The sequence below is a fragment of the Ascaphus truei genome, unplaced genomic scaffold (assembly GCF_040206685.1).
Source record: "Ascaphus truei isolate aAscTru1 unplaced genomic scaffold, aAscTru1.hap1 HAP1_SCAFFOLD_271, whole genome shotgun sequence".
Taxonomy (NCBI): domain Eukaryota; kingdom Metazoa; phylum Chordata; class Amphibia; order Anura; family Ascaphidae; genus Ascaphus; species Ascaphus truei.
Window position 1 is genome coordinate 148,391 of NW_027455653.1, and position 13,138 is coordinate 161,528.

Sequence of the window (13,138 nt, forward strand, 5' to 3'; positions counted from 1 at the left end):
CGGATGTCGGCAGGGCGGAGATGGATGGTGGGGTGGGACGGATGTCGGCGGGGTCGGGACGGATGTCGGGGCGGGACGGATGGCGGGGTGCGACGGATGTCGGGGTGGGACAGATGGCGGCGGGGTGGGACGGATGTCGGCGGGCGGGACGGATGTCGGGGTGGGACGGATGGCGGCGGGACGGGACGGATGTCGGGGTGGGATGGATGGCGGGGTGGGACGGATGGCGGCGGGGCAGGACAGATGTCGGGGTGGGACGATGTCAGCGGGGCGGGGACGGATGGCGGGGTGGGACGGATGGCGAGGTGGGGCAGGACGGATGGCGGGGTGGGACGGATGGCGGGTCGGGGACAGATGTTGGCGGGGCAGGGATGGATGGCGGGGTGGGACGGATGGCGGCGGGGCGGGGACGGATGGCGGGGTGGGACGGATGTCGGCGGGGCAGGGATGGATGGCGGGGTGGGAAGGATGTCGGCGGGGCAGGGATGGATGGCGGGGTTGGATGGATGTCGGCGGGGCGGGATGGATGGTGGGACAGATCTCGGCGGGGCGGGACGGATGTCGGCGGGGCGGGACTGATGGCGGGGTGGGATGGATGTCGGCGGGGCGGGATGGATGGCGGGGTGGGACGGATGTCGGCGGGGCAGGGATGGATGGCGGGGTGGAACGGATGGCGGGCCGGGACTGATGGCGGGGCGGGATGGATGTCGGCAGGGCAGGGACGGATGTCGGCGGGGATGGTGGCGGGGCAGGACGGATGTCGGCGGGGCGGGGATGGATGGTGGGGTGGGACGGATGTCGGCGGGGCGGGGATGGATGGTGGGGTGGGACAGATCTCGGCGGGGTGGGACGGATGTCGGCGGGGCAGGGATGGATGGCGGGGTGGAACGGATGGCGGGGCGGGACTGATGGCGGGGCGGGATGGATGTCGGCGGGGCAGGGACGGATGTCGGCGGGGATGGTGGCGGGGCAGGACGGATGTCGGCGGGGCGGGACTGATGGCGGGGTGGGACGGATGTCGGCGGGGCAGGGATGGATGGCGGGGTGGGACGGATGTCGGCGGGGCGGGAACGGATGGCGGGGACGGATGTCGGGGGGGGCGGGGACGGATGTCGGGGGGGGGCGGGGACGGATGTCGGCGGGGCCGGGACGGATGTCGGCGGGGACGGAACGGATGGCGGCAGGATGGATGGCGGCGGGGTGGGACGGATGTTGGCGGGGCGGGACTGATGTTGGCGGGGCAGATGTCGGGGTGGGACGGGACGGATGTCGGGGTGGGACGGATGTCGGCGGGGCGGATGGTGGCAGGGCGGGACGGATGTCGGGGTGGGACGGATGTCGGGGCAAGGATGTCGGGGTGGGACGAATGTCGGCGGGGCGGGACTGATGCCGGTGGGGCGGGACGGATGTCGGGGTGGGACGGATGTCGGCGGGGCGGGACTGATGGCGGTGGAGTGGGACAGATGTTGGCGGGGTGGGACAGATGTCGGCGGGGACGGATGGCGGGTTGGGACGGATGTTGGCGGCACAGGGACGGATGGCGGGTCGGGGACGGATGTTGGCGGCACAGGGACGGATGGCGGGTCGGGGACGGATGTTGGCGGCACAGGGACGGATGGCGGGTCGGGGACGGATGTCGGCGGGGCAGGGATGTCAGCGGGGCGGGGACGGATGTCAGCGGTGCGGGGACGGATGGCGGGGTGGGACAGATGTTGGCGGGATGGAGGGTGGGACGGATGTCGGCGGGACGGATGTCGGCAGGGACGGATGTCGGCGGGGCGGGAAGGAGGGTGGGACTGATGTCGGCGGGGCGGGGACGGATGTCGGAAGGGCAGGGATGGAACAGATGGCGGCGGTGCAGGGATGGATGCGGGGTGGGACGGATGTCGGCGGGGTGGGACGGATGTTGGCAGGGATGGATGGCGGGTTGGGACGGATGTCGGCAGGGCCGGGATGGATGGCGGGACGGATGGCGGCGGGATGGAGGGTGGGACGATGTCGGCTGGACGGATGGCGGCAGGGATGGATGGCGGGTTGGGACGGATGTCGGCGGCACAGGGACGGATGGCGGGTCGGGGACGGATGTCGGCGGGGCAGGGATGTCAGCGGTGCGGGGACGGATGTCGGCGGGGCAGGTCGGATGTCGGCGGGGACGGATGGCGGGTCGGGGACGGATGTCAGCGGTGCGGGGACGGATGTCGGCGGGGCAGGTCGGATGTCGGCGGGGATGGATGGCGGGGTGGGACGGATGTTGGCGGGATGGAGGGTGGGACGGATGTCGGCGGGGCAGGGATGGATGGCGGGGTGGAACGGATGTTGGCGGGGCGGGACGGATAGCGGGGTGGAACGGATGGTGGGGTGGGACGGATGTCGGCAGGGCGGGATGGATGGCGGGGTGGGACGGATGTCGGCGGGGCGGGATGGATGGCGGGGTGGGACGGATGTCGGCAGGGCGGGAACGGATGGCGGGGTGGGACGGATGTCGGCGGGGCGGGATGGATGGCAGGGTGGGAAGGATGGCAGCGGGGCAGGGATGGATGACGGGGTGGGATGGATGGCAGCGGGGTGGGGATGGGTGGCGGATCTGGATGGCGGGGCAGGGACGGATGTCGGTGGGGCGGGATGGATGTTGGCGGGGACGGATGGCGGCGGGGCGGGGACAAATGGCGAGGTGGGACGGATGGCGACGGGGCGGGGACGGATGTCGGCGGGGCGGGGACGGATGTCGGCGGGGCGGGGACGGATGTCGGCGGGGCGGGGACGGATGTCGGCGGGGCGGGGACGGATGTCGGCGGGTCAGGGACGGATGTCGGCGGGGCGGGACAGATGTCGGCGGGGCAGGGACGGATGTCGGCGGGGCGGGAACGGATGTCGGCGAGGCGGGACGGATGGTGGCGGGGCGGGAACGGATGGCGGGGAAGGGACAGATGGCGGGGGGCAGGACGGATGTCGGCGGGACGGATGTCGGCGGGGTGGGACGGATGTCGGCAGGGCAGGGATGGATGGCGGGGACGGATGGCGGCGGGGTGGGACGGATGTCGGTGGGGTAGGGACGGATGTTGGCGGGGACGGATGGCAGCGGGGCGGGGAGAAATGGCGGGGTGGGACGGATTGCGGCGGGTGGTGACGGGGCGGGACGGATGGCGACGGGGCGGGGCGGGATGTCGGCGGGGCGGGATGTCGGCGGGGCGGGATGTCGGCGAGGCAGTGACGGATGTCGGCGGGTCAGGGACGGATGTCGGCAGGGCAGGGACGGATGTCGGCGGGGCAGGGACGGATGTCGGCGGGGCGGGAACGGATGGTGGCGGGGCGGGAACGGATGGCGGGGGGCAGGACGGATGTCGGCGAGGCGGGACGGATGGTGGCGGGGCGGGAACGGATGGCGGGGGGCAGGACGGATGTCGGCGGGGCGGGACGGATGTCGGGGTGGGACGGATGTTGGGGTGGGACGGATGTCGGGGTGGGATGGATGTCGGCAGGGCGGGGATGGATGTCGGGGTGGGACTGATGGCGGCGGGGTGGGACGGATGTCGGCGAGGCGGGACGGATGTCGGGGCGGGACGGATGTTGGGGTGGGACGGATGTCGGCGAGGCGGGACGGATGTCGGGGTGGGACGCATGTTGGGGCGGGACGGATGGTGGCGGCCGGGACGGATGTCGGGGTGGGACGGGACGGATGTCGAGGTGGGATGGATGTCGGGGTGGGATGGGTGGCGGCGGGGCGGGACGGATGTCAGGGTGGGACGGATGTCGGCGGGGTGGGACCGATGTCGGCGGGGTGGGACGGATGTCGGCGGGGCGGGACGGATGTCAGGGTGGGACGGATGTCGGGGTGGGGCAGATGTCGGCGGGGCGGGACGGATGTCGGCAGGGCGGGAACGGATGGCGGGGTGGGACGGATGTCGGCGGGGCAGGGATGGATGGCGGGGTGGCACGGATGTCGGCGGGGCAGGGATGGATGGCGGGGTGGGACGGATGTCGGGGTGGGACAGATGTCGGCGGGGCGAGGCTGGATGGGACGGATGTCGGCGGGGCGGGGATGGATGGCGGGGACGGATGTCGGCGGGGTGGGACGGATGTCGGTGGGGTGGGACGAATGTCGGGGTGGGACGGGACAGATGGCGGGGTGGGACGGATGTCGGCGGGGCGGGACGGATGTCGGCAGGGCGGGAACGGATGGCGGGGTGGGACGGATGTTGGCAGGGCGGGATGGATGGCAGGGTGGGACGGATGTCGGCGGGGCGGGATGGATGGCAGGGTGGGAAGGATGGCGGCGGGGCAGGGATGGATGACGGGGTGGGGATGGGTGGCGGGGCTGGATGGCGGGGCAGGGACGGATGTCGGCGGGGCGGGATGGATGTTGGCGGGGACGGATGGCGGCGGGGCGGGGACAAATGGCGGGGTGGGACGGATTGCGGCGGGTGGCGACAGGGCGGGACGGATGGCGACGGGGCGGGGACGGATGTCGGCGGGGCGGGGATGGATGACGGGGTGGGGATGGGTGGCGGGGCTGGATGGCGGGGCAGGGATGGATGTTGGCGGGGACGGATGGCGGCGGGGCAGGGACAAATGGCGGGGTGGGACGGATTGCGGCGGGTGGCGACGGGGCGGGACGGATGGCGACGGGGCGGGGACGGATGTCGGCGGGGCGGGGACGGATGGCGGGGTGGGACGGATGTTGGCGGGATGGAGGGTGGGACGGATGTCGGCGGGACGGATGTCGGCAGGGACGGATGTCGGCGGGGCGGGAAGGAGGGTGGGACTGATGTCGGCGGGGCGGGGACGGATGTCGGAAGGGCAGGGATGGAACAGATGGCGGCGGTGCAGGGATGGATGCGGGGTGGGACGGATGTCGGCGGGGTGGGACGGATGTTGGCAGGGATGGATGGCGGGTTGGGACGGATGTCGGCAGGGCCGGGATGGATGGCGGGACGGATGGCGGCGGGATGGAGGGTGGGACGATGTCGGCTGGACGGATGGCGGCAGGGATGGATGGCGGGTTGGGACGGATGTCGGCGGCACAGGGACGGATGGCGGGTCGGGGACGGATGTCGGCGGGGCAGGGATGTCAGCGGTGCGGGGACGGATGGCGGGTCGGGGACGGATGTTGGCGGGGCAGGGATGTCAGCGGTGCGGGGACGGATGTCGGCGGGGCAGGTCGGATGTCGGCGGGGACGGATGGCGGGTCGGGGACGGATGTCAGCGGTGCGGGGACGGATGTCGGCGGGGCAGGTCGGATGTCGGCGGGGATGGATGGCGGGGTGGGACGGATGTTGGCGGGATGGAGGGTGGGACGGATGTTGGCGGGGCGGGACGGATAGCGGGGTGGAACGGATGGTGGGGTGGGACGGATGTCGGCAGGGCGGGATGGATGGCGGGGTGGGACGGATGTCGGCGGGGCGGGATGGATGGCGGGGTGGGACGGATGTCGGCAGGGCGGGAACGGATGGCGGGGTGGGACGGATGTCGGCAGGGCGGGAACGGATGGCGGGGTGGGACGGATGTCGGCGGGGCGGGATGGATGGCAGGGTGGGAAGGATGGCAGCGAGGCAGGGATGGATGACGGGGTGGGATGGATGGCAGCGGGGTGGGGATGGGTGGCGGATCTGGATGGCGGGGCAGGGACGGATGTCGGTGGGGCGGGATGGATGTTGGCGGGGACGGATGGCGGCGGGGCGGGGACAAATGGCGAGGTGGGACGGATGGCGACGGGGCGGGGACGGATGTCGGCGGGGCGGGGACGGATGTCGGCGGGGACGGATGTCGGCGGGGCGGGGACGGATGTCGGCGGGGCGGGGACGGATGTCGGCGGGGCGGGGACGGATGTCGGCGGGGCGGGGACGGATGTCGGCGGGGCGGGGACGGATGTCGGCGGGTCAGGGACGGATGTCGGCGGGGCAGGGACGGATGTCAGCGGGGCGGGACAGATGTCGGCGGGGCAGGGACGGATGTCGGCGGGGCGGGAACGGATGTCGGCGAGGCGGGACGGATGGTGGCGGGGCGGGAACGGATGGCGGGGAAGGGACAGATGGCGGGGGGCAGGACGGATGTCGGCGGGACGGATGTCGGCGGGGTGGGACGGATGTCGGCAGGGCAGGGATGGATGGCGGGGACGGATGGCGGCGGGGTGGGACGGGTGTCGGTGGGGTAGGGACGGATGTTGGCGGGGACGGATGGCAGCGGGGCGGGGAGAAATGGCGGGGTGGGACGGATTGCGGCGGGTGGTGACGGGGCGGGACGGATGGCGACGGGGCGGGGCGGGATGTCGGCGGGGCGGGATGTCGGCGGGGCGGGATGTCGGCGAGGCAGTGACGGATGTCGGTGGGTCAGGGACGGATGTCGGCGGGGCAGGGACGGATGTCGGCGGGGCGGGACGGATGGCGACGGGGCGGGACGGGATGTCGGCGGGGCGGGATGTCGGCGGGGCGGGATGTCGGCGAGGCAGTGACGGATGTCGGCGGGTCAGGGACGGATGTCGGCGGGGCAGGGACGGATGTCGGCGGGGCAGGGACGGATGTCGGCGGGGCGGGAACGGATGTCGGCGAGGCGGGACGGATGGTGGCGGGGCGGGAACGGATGGCGGGGGGCAGGACGGATGTCGGCGGGGCGGGACGGATGTCGGGGTGGGACGGATGTCGGCGGGGCGGGACGGATGTTGGGGTGGGACGGATGTCGGGGTGGGATGGATGTCGGCGGGGCGGGAACGGATGGCGGGGGGCAGGACGGATGTCGGCGGGGCGGGAACGGATGGCGGGGGGCAGGACGGATGTCGGCGGGGCGGGACGGATGTTGGGGTGGGACGGATGTCGTGGTGGGATGGATGTCGGCAGGGCGGGGATGGATGTCGGGGTGGGACTGATGGCGGCGGGGTGGGACGGATGTCGGCGAGGCGGGACGGATGTCGGGGCGGGACGGATGTTGGGGTGGGACGGATGTCGGCGAGGCGGGACGGATGTCGGGGTGGGACGCATGTTGGGGCGGGACGGATGGTGGCGGCCGGGACGGATGTCGGGGTGGGACGGGACGGATGTCGAGGTGGGATGGATGTCGGGGTGGGATGGGTGGCGGCGGGGCGGGACGGATGTCAGGGTGGGACGGATGTCGGCGGGGTGGGACCGATGTCGGCGGGGTGGGACGGATGTCGGCGGGGTAGGGACGGATGTTGGCGGGGACGGATGGCAGCGGGGCGGGGAGAAATGGCGGGGTGGGACGGATTGCGGCGGGTGGTGACGGGGCGGGACGGATGGCGACGGGGCGGGGCGGGATGTCGGCGGGGCGGGATGTCGGCGGGGCGGGATGTCGGCGAGGCAGTGACGGATGTCGGCGGGTCAGGGACGGATGTCGGCGGGGCAGGGACGGATGTCGGCGGGGCAGGGACGGATGTCCGCGGGGCGGGGACGGATGTCGGCGGGGCGGGAACGGATGTCGGCGAGGCGGGACGGATGGTGGCGGGGCGGGAACGGATGGCGGGGGGCAGGACGGATGTCGGCGGGGCGGGACGGATGTCGGGGTGGGACGGATGTCGGCGGGGCGGGACGGATGTTGGGGTGGGACGGATGTCGGGGTGGGATGGATGTCGGCAGGGCGGGGATGGATGTCGGGGTGGGACTGATGGCGGCGGGGTGGGACGGATGTCGGCGAGGCGGATGTCGGGGCGGGACGGATGTTGGGGTGGGACGGATGTCGGCGAGGCGGGACGGATGTCGGGGTGGGACGCATGTTGGGGCGGGACGGATGGTGGCGGCCGGGACGGATGTCGGGGTGGGACGGGACGGATGTCGAGGTGGGATGGATGTCGGGGTGGGATGGGTGGCGGCGGGGCGGGACGGATGTCAGGGTGGGACGGATGTCGGCGGGGTGGGACCGATGTCGGCGGGGTGGGACGGATGTCGGCGGGGCGGGACGGATGTCAGGGTGGGACGGATGTCGGGGTGGGGCAGATGTCGGCGGGGCGGGACGGATGTCGGCAGGGCGGGGAACGGATGGCGGGGTGGGACGGATGTCGGCGGGGCAGGGATGGATGGCGGGGTGGCACGGATGTCGGCGGGGCAGGGATGGATGGCGGGGTGGGACGGATGTCGGGGTGGGACAGATGTCGGCGGGGCGAGGCTGGATGGGACGGATGTCGGCGGGGCGGGGATGGATGGCGGGGACGGATGTCGGCGGGGTGGGACGGATGTCGGGGTGGGACGGGACAGATGGCGGGGTGGGACGGATGTCGGCGGGGCGGGACGGATGTTGGCAGGGCGGGATGGATGGCAGGGTGGGACGGATGTCGGCGGGGCGGGATGGATGGCAGGGTGGGAAGGATGGCGGCGGGGCAGGGATGGATGACGGGGTGGGGATGGGTGGCGGGGCTGGATGGCGGGGCAGGGACGGATGTCGGCGGGGCGGGATGGATGTTGGCGGGGACGGATGGCGGCGGGGCGGGGACAAATGGCGGGGTGGGACGGATTGCGGCGGGTGGCGACAGGGCGGGACGGATGGCGACGGGGCGGGGACGGATGTCGGCGGGGCGGGGATGGATGACGGGGTGGGGATGGGTGGCGGGGCTGGATAGCGGGGCAGGGATGGATGTCGGCGGGGCGGGATGGATGTTGGCGGGGACAAATGGCGGGGTGGGACGGATTGCGGCGGGTGGCGACGGGGCGGGACGGATGGCGACGGGGCGGGGACGGATGTCGGCGGGGCGGGGACGGATGTCGGCGGGGCAGGGACGGATGTCGGAGAGGCAGGGACGGATGTCGGCGGGGCAGGGACGGATGTCGGAGAGGCAGGGACGGATGTCGGCGGGGCAGGGACGGATGTCGGCGGGGCGGGAACGGATGTCGGCGAGGCGGGACGGATGGTGGCGGGGCGGGAACGGATGGCGGGGGGCGGGGAAGGGACAGATGGAGGGGGGCAGGACGGATGTCGGTGGGGTGGGACGGATGTCAGCGGGGCGGGACGGATGTCGGCGGGGTGGGACGGATGTCGGCGGGGCGGGACAGATGTCGGGGTGGGACGGATGTCGGCGGGGCGGGACGGATGTCGGGGTGGGACGGATGTCGGGGTGGGACGGATGTCGGGGTGGGACGGATGTCGGCAGGGCGGGGATGGATGTCGGGGTGGGACGGATGTCGGGGTGGGACGGATGTCGGCAGGGCGGGGATGGATGTCGGGGTGGGACGGATGTCGGGGTGGGACGGATGTCGGCGGGGCGGGACGGATGTTGGGGCGGGACGGATGGTGGCGGGGCGGGAACGGATGGCGGGGGGCGGGGAAGGGACAGATGGCGGGGGGCAGGACGGATGTCGGCGGGGTGGGACGGATGTCAGCGGGGCGGGACAGATGTCGGCGGGACGGATGTCGGTGGGGTGGGACGGATGTCAGCGGGGCGGGACGGATGTCGGCGGGGCGGGACGGATGTCGGCGGGGTGGGACGGATGTCGGCGGGGCGGGACGGATGTCGGCGGGACGGATGTCGGCGGGGTGGGACGGATGTCGGCGGGGCGGGACGGATGTCGGCGGGGTGGGACGGATGTCGGCGGGGCGGGACAGATGTCGGGGTGGGACGGATGTCGGCGGGGCGGGACGGATGTCGGGGTGGGACGGATGTCGGGGTGGGACGGATGTCGGGGTGGGACGGATGTCGGCAGGGCGGGGATGGATGTCGGGGTGGGACTGATGGCGGCGGGGTGGGACGGATGTCGGCGAGGCGGGACGGATGTTGGGGTGGGACGGATGTCGGCGAGGCGGGACGGATGTCGGGGCGGGACGCATGTTGGGGCGGGACGGATGGCGGCGGCCGGGACGGATGGCGGGGTGGGACGGATGTCGGGGTGGGATGGATGTCGGGGTGGGATGGGTGGCGGCGGGGCGGGACGGATGTCAGGGTGGGACCGGTCGGCGGGGTGGGACGGATGTCGGCGGGGTGGAACGGATGTCGGCGGGACGGATGTCAGGGTGGGACGGATGGCGGGGTGGGACGGATGTCGGGGTGGGACAGATGTCGGCAGGGCGAGGCTGGATGGGACGGATGTCGGCGGGGCGGGGATGGATGGCGGGGTGGCACGGATGTCGGCGGGGCAGGGATGGATGGCGGGGTGGGACGGATGTCGGGGTGGGACAGATGTCGGCGGGGCGAGGCTGGATGGGACGGATGTCGGCGGGGCGGGGATGGATGGCGGGGACGGATGGCGGCGGCTGGGACGGATGTCGGGGTGGGATGGGTGGCGGCGGGGCGGGACGGATGGCGGCGGGGTGGGACGGATGGCGGCGGGGCGGGACGGATGTCGGGGTGGGACGGATGTCGGGGTGGGATGGATGTCGGGGTGGGACGGATGTCGGGGTGGGACGGATGTCGGGGTGGGATGGATGTCGGGGTGGGATGGATGTCGGGGTGGGACGGATGTCGGCGGGGCGGATGTCAGGGTGGGACGGATGTCGGGGTGGGATCGATGTCGGGGTGGGACGGATGTCGGCGGGGCGGGAAGGATGTCAGGGTGGGACGGATGTCGGGGTGGGATGGATGTCGGGGTGGGACGGATGTCGGCGGGGCGGGAAGGATGTCAGGGTGGGACGGATGTCGGGGTGGGACGGATGTCGGGGTGGGACGGATGTCGGGGTGGGACGGATGTCGGGGTGGGACGGATGTCGGGGCGGGACGGATGTCAGGGTGGGACGGATGTCGGGGCGGGACGGATGTCGGGGTGGGACGGATGTCGGGGCGGGACGGATGTCGGGGTGGGATGGATGTCGGGGTGGGACGGATGTCGGGGTGGGATGGATGTCGGGGTGGGACGGATGTCGGGGTGGGATGGATGTCGGGGTGGGACGGATGTCGGGGTGGGATGGATGTCGGGGTGGGACGGATGTCGGGGTGGGATGGATGTCGGGGTGGGACGGATGTCGGGGTGGGATGGATGTCGGGGTGGGACGGATGTCGGGGTGGGATGGATGGCGGGGTGGGACGGATGTCGGGGTGGGATGGATGTCGGGGTGGGACGGATGTCGGGGTGGGACGGATGTCGGGGTGGGATGGATGTCGGGGTGGGATGGGTGGCGGCAGGGTGGGACGGATGTCGGCGGGGCGGATGTCAGGGTGGGACGGATGTCGGGGTGGGATGGATGTCGGGGTGGGACGGATGTCGGCGGGGCGGGAAGGATGTCAGGGTGGGACGGATGTCGGGGCGGGACGGATGTCGGGGTGGGACGGATGTCGGGGCGGGACGGATGTCAGGGTGGGACGGATGTCGGCGGGGTGGGACGGATGTCGGCGGGGTGGGACGGATGTCGGCGGGGCGGGACGGATGTCAGGGTGGGACACATGTCGGCGGGGTGGGACGGATGTCGGCGGGGTGGGACGGATGTCGGCAGGGCGGGACGGATGACGGCGGGGCGGGACGGATGACGGCGGGCGGGACGGATGTCGGCGGGCGGGACGGATGTCGGCGGGGTGGGACGGATGTCGGCGGGGTGGGACGGATGGCTGCGGGGTGGGACGGATGGCTGCGGGGCGGTACGGATGTCAGGGTGGGACTGATGTCAGGGTGGGATAGATGTCGGGGTGGGACGGATGGCGGCGGGGTGGGATGGATGGCGGCGCGGCGGATGTTAGGGTGGGACGGATGTCGTCGGGGCGGGACGGATGTCGGGGTGGGACGGATGTCGGGGTGGGACGGATGTCGGGGCGGGACGGATGTCGGGGTGGGACGGATGTCGGGGCGGGGACAGATGTCGGGGTGGGACAGATGTCGGGGTGGGACGGATGTCGGGGTGGGACGGATGTCGGGGCGGGACGGATGTCGGGGTGGGACGGATGTCGGGGCGGGGACAGATGTCGGGGTGGGACGGATGTCGGCAGGGTGGGATGGATGTCGGGGTGGGATGGATGTCAGGGTGGGACGGATGTCGGCGGGGTGGGACGGATGTCGGCGGGGTGGGATGGATGTCGGCGGGGTGGGATGAATGTCGGCGGGGTGGGATGGATGTCGGGGTGGGACGGATGTCAGGGTGGGACGGATGTCGGCGGGGTGGGATGGATGTCGGGGTGGGATGGATGTCAGGGTGGGACGGATGTCGGCGGGGTGGGATGAATGTCGGCGGGGTGGGATGGATGTCGGGGTGGGATGGATGTCAGGGTGGGACGGATGTCGGCGGGGTGGGATGAATGTCGGGGTGGGACGGATGTCGGCGGGGCGGGACGGATGTCAGCGGGGCGGGACGGATGTCAGCGGGGCGGGACGGATGTCAGCGGGGCGGGACGGATGTCAGCGGGGCGGGACGGATGTCAGCGGGGCGGGACGGATGTCGGCGGGGCGGGACGGATGTCGGCGGGGCGGGACGGATGTCGGCGGGGCGGGACGGATGGCAGCGGGGCGGGACGGATGTCGGCGGGGCGGGACGAATGGCGGCGGGGCGGGACGGATGGCGGCGGGGCGGGACGGATGGCGGCGGGGCGGGACGGATGTCTGGGCGGGACGGATGTCGGGTGGGACGGATGACGGCTGGGCGGGACGGATGTCGGCGGGGCGGGACGGATGTCTGGGCGGGACGGATGTCGGCGGGGCGGGACGGATGTCGGGGTGGGACGGATGACGGCGGGACGGATGTCGGCGGGGCGGGACGGATGTCGGCGGGGCGGGACGGATGTCTGGGCGGGACGGATGTCGGGTGGGACGGATGACGGCGGGGCGGGACGGATGTCGGCGGGGCGGGACGGATGTCTGGGCGGGACGGATGTCGGCGGGGCGGGACGGATGTCGGGGTGGGACGGATGACGGCGGGACGGATGTCGGCGGGGCGGGACGGATGTCTGGGCGGGACGGATGTCGGGTGGGACGGATGACGGCGGGGCGGGACGGATGTCGGCGGGGCGGGACGGATGTCTGGGCGGGACGGATGGCAGCGGGGCGGGACGGATGACGGCGGGACGGATGTCGGGGCGGGACGGATGACGGCGGGGCGGATGTCGGACGGGACGGATGACGGCGGGGCGGGACGGATGTCGGGGCGGGACGAATGGCGGCGGGGCGGGGGGTAACCGGGGACCCCTGTATGTTATTGTTACCTTTAGTCCCGGGGACACATTTCCTGATATAATGCAGATTCCTTTGTCCCGGGGAGACCGTCCGACCCCCAAATAAGAGACACAGAG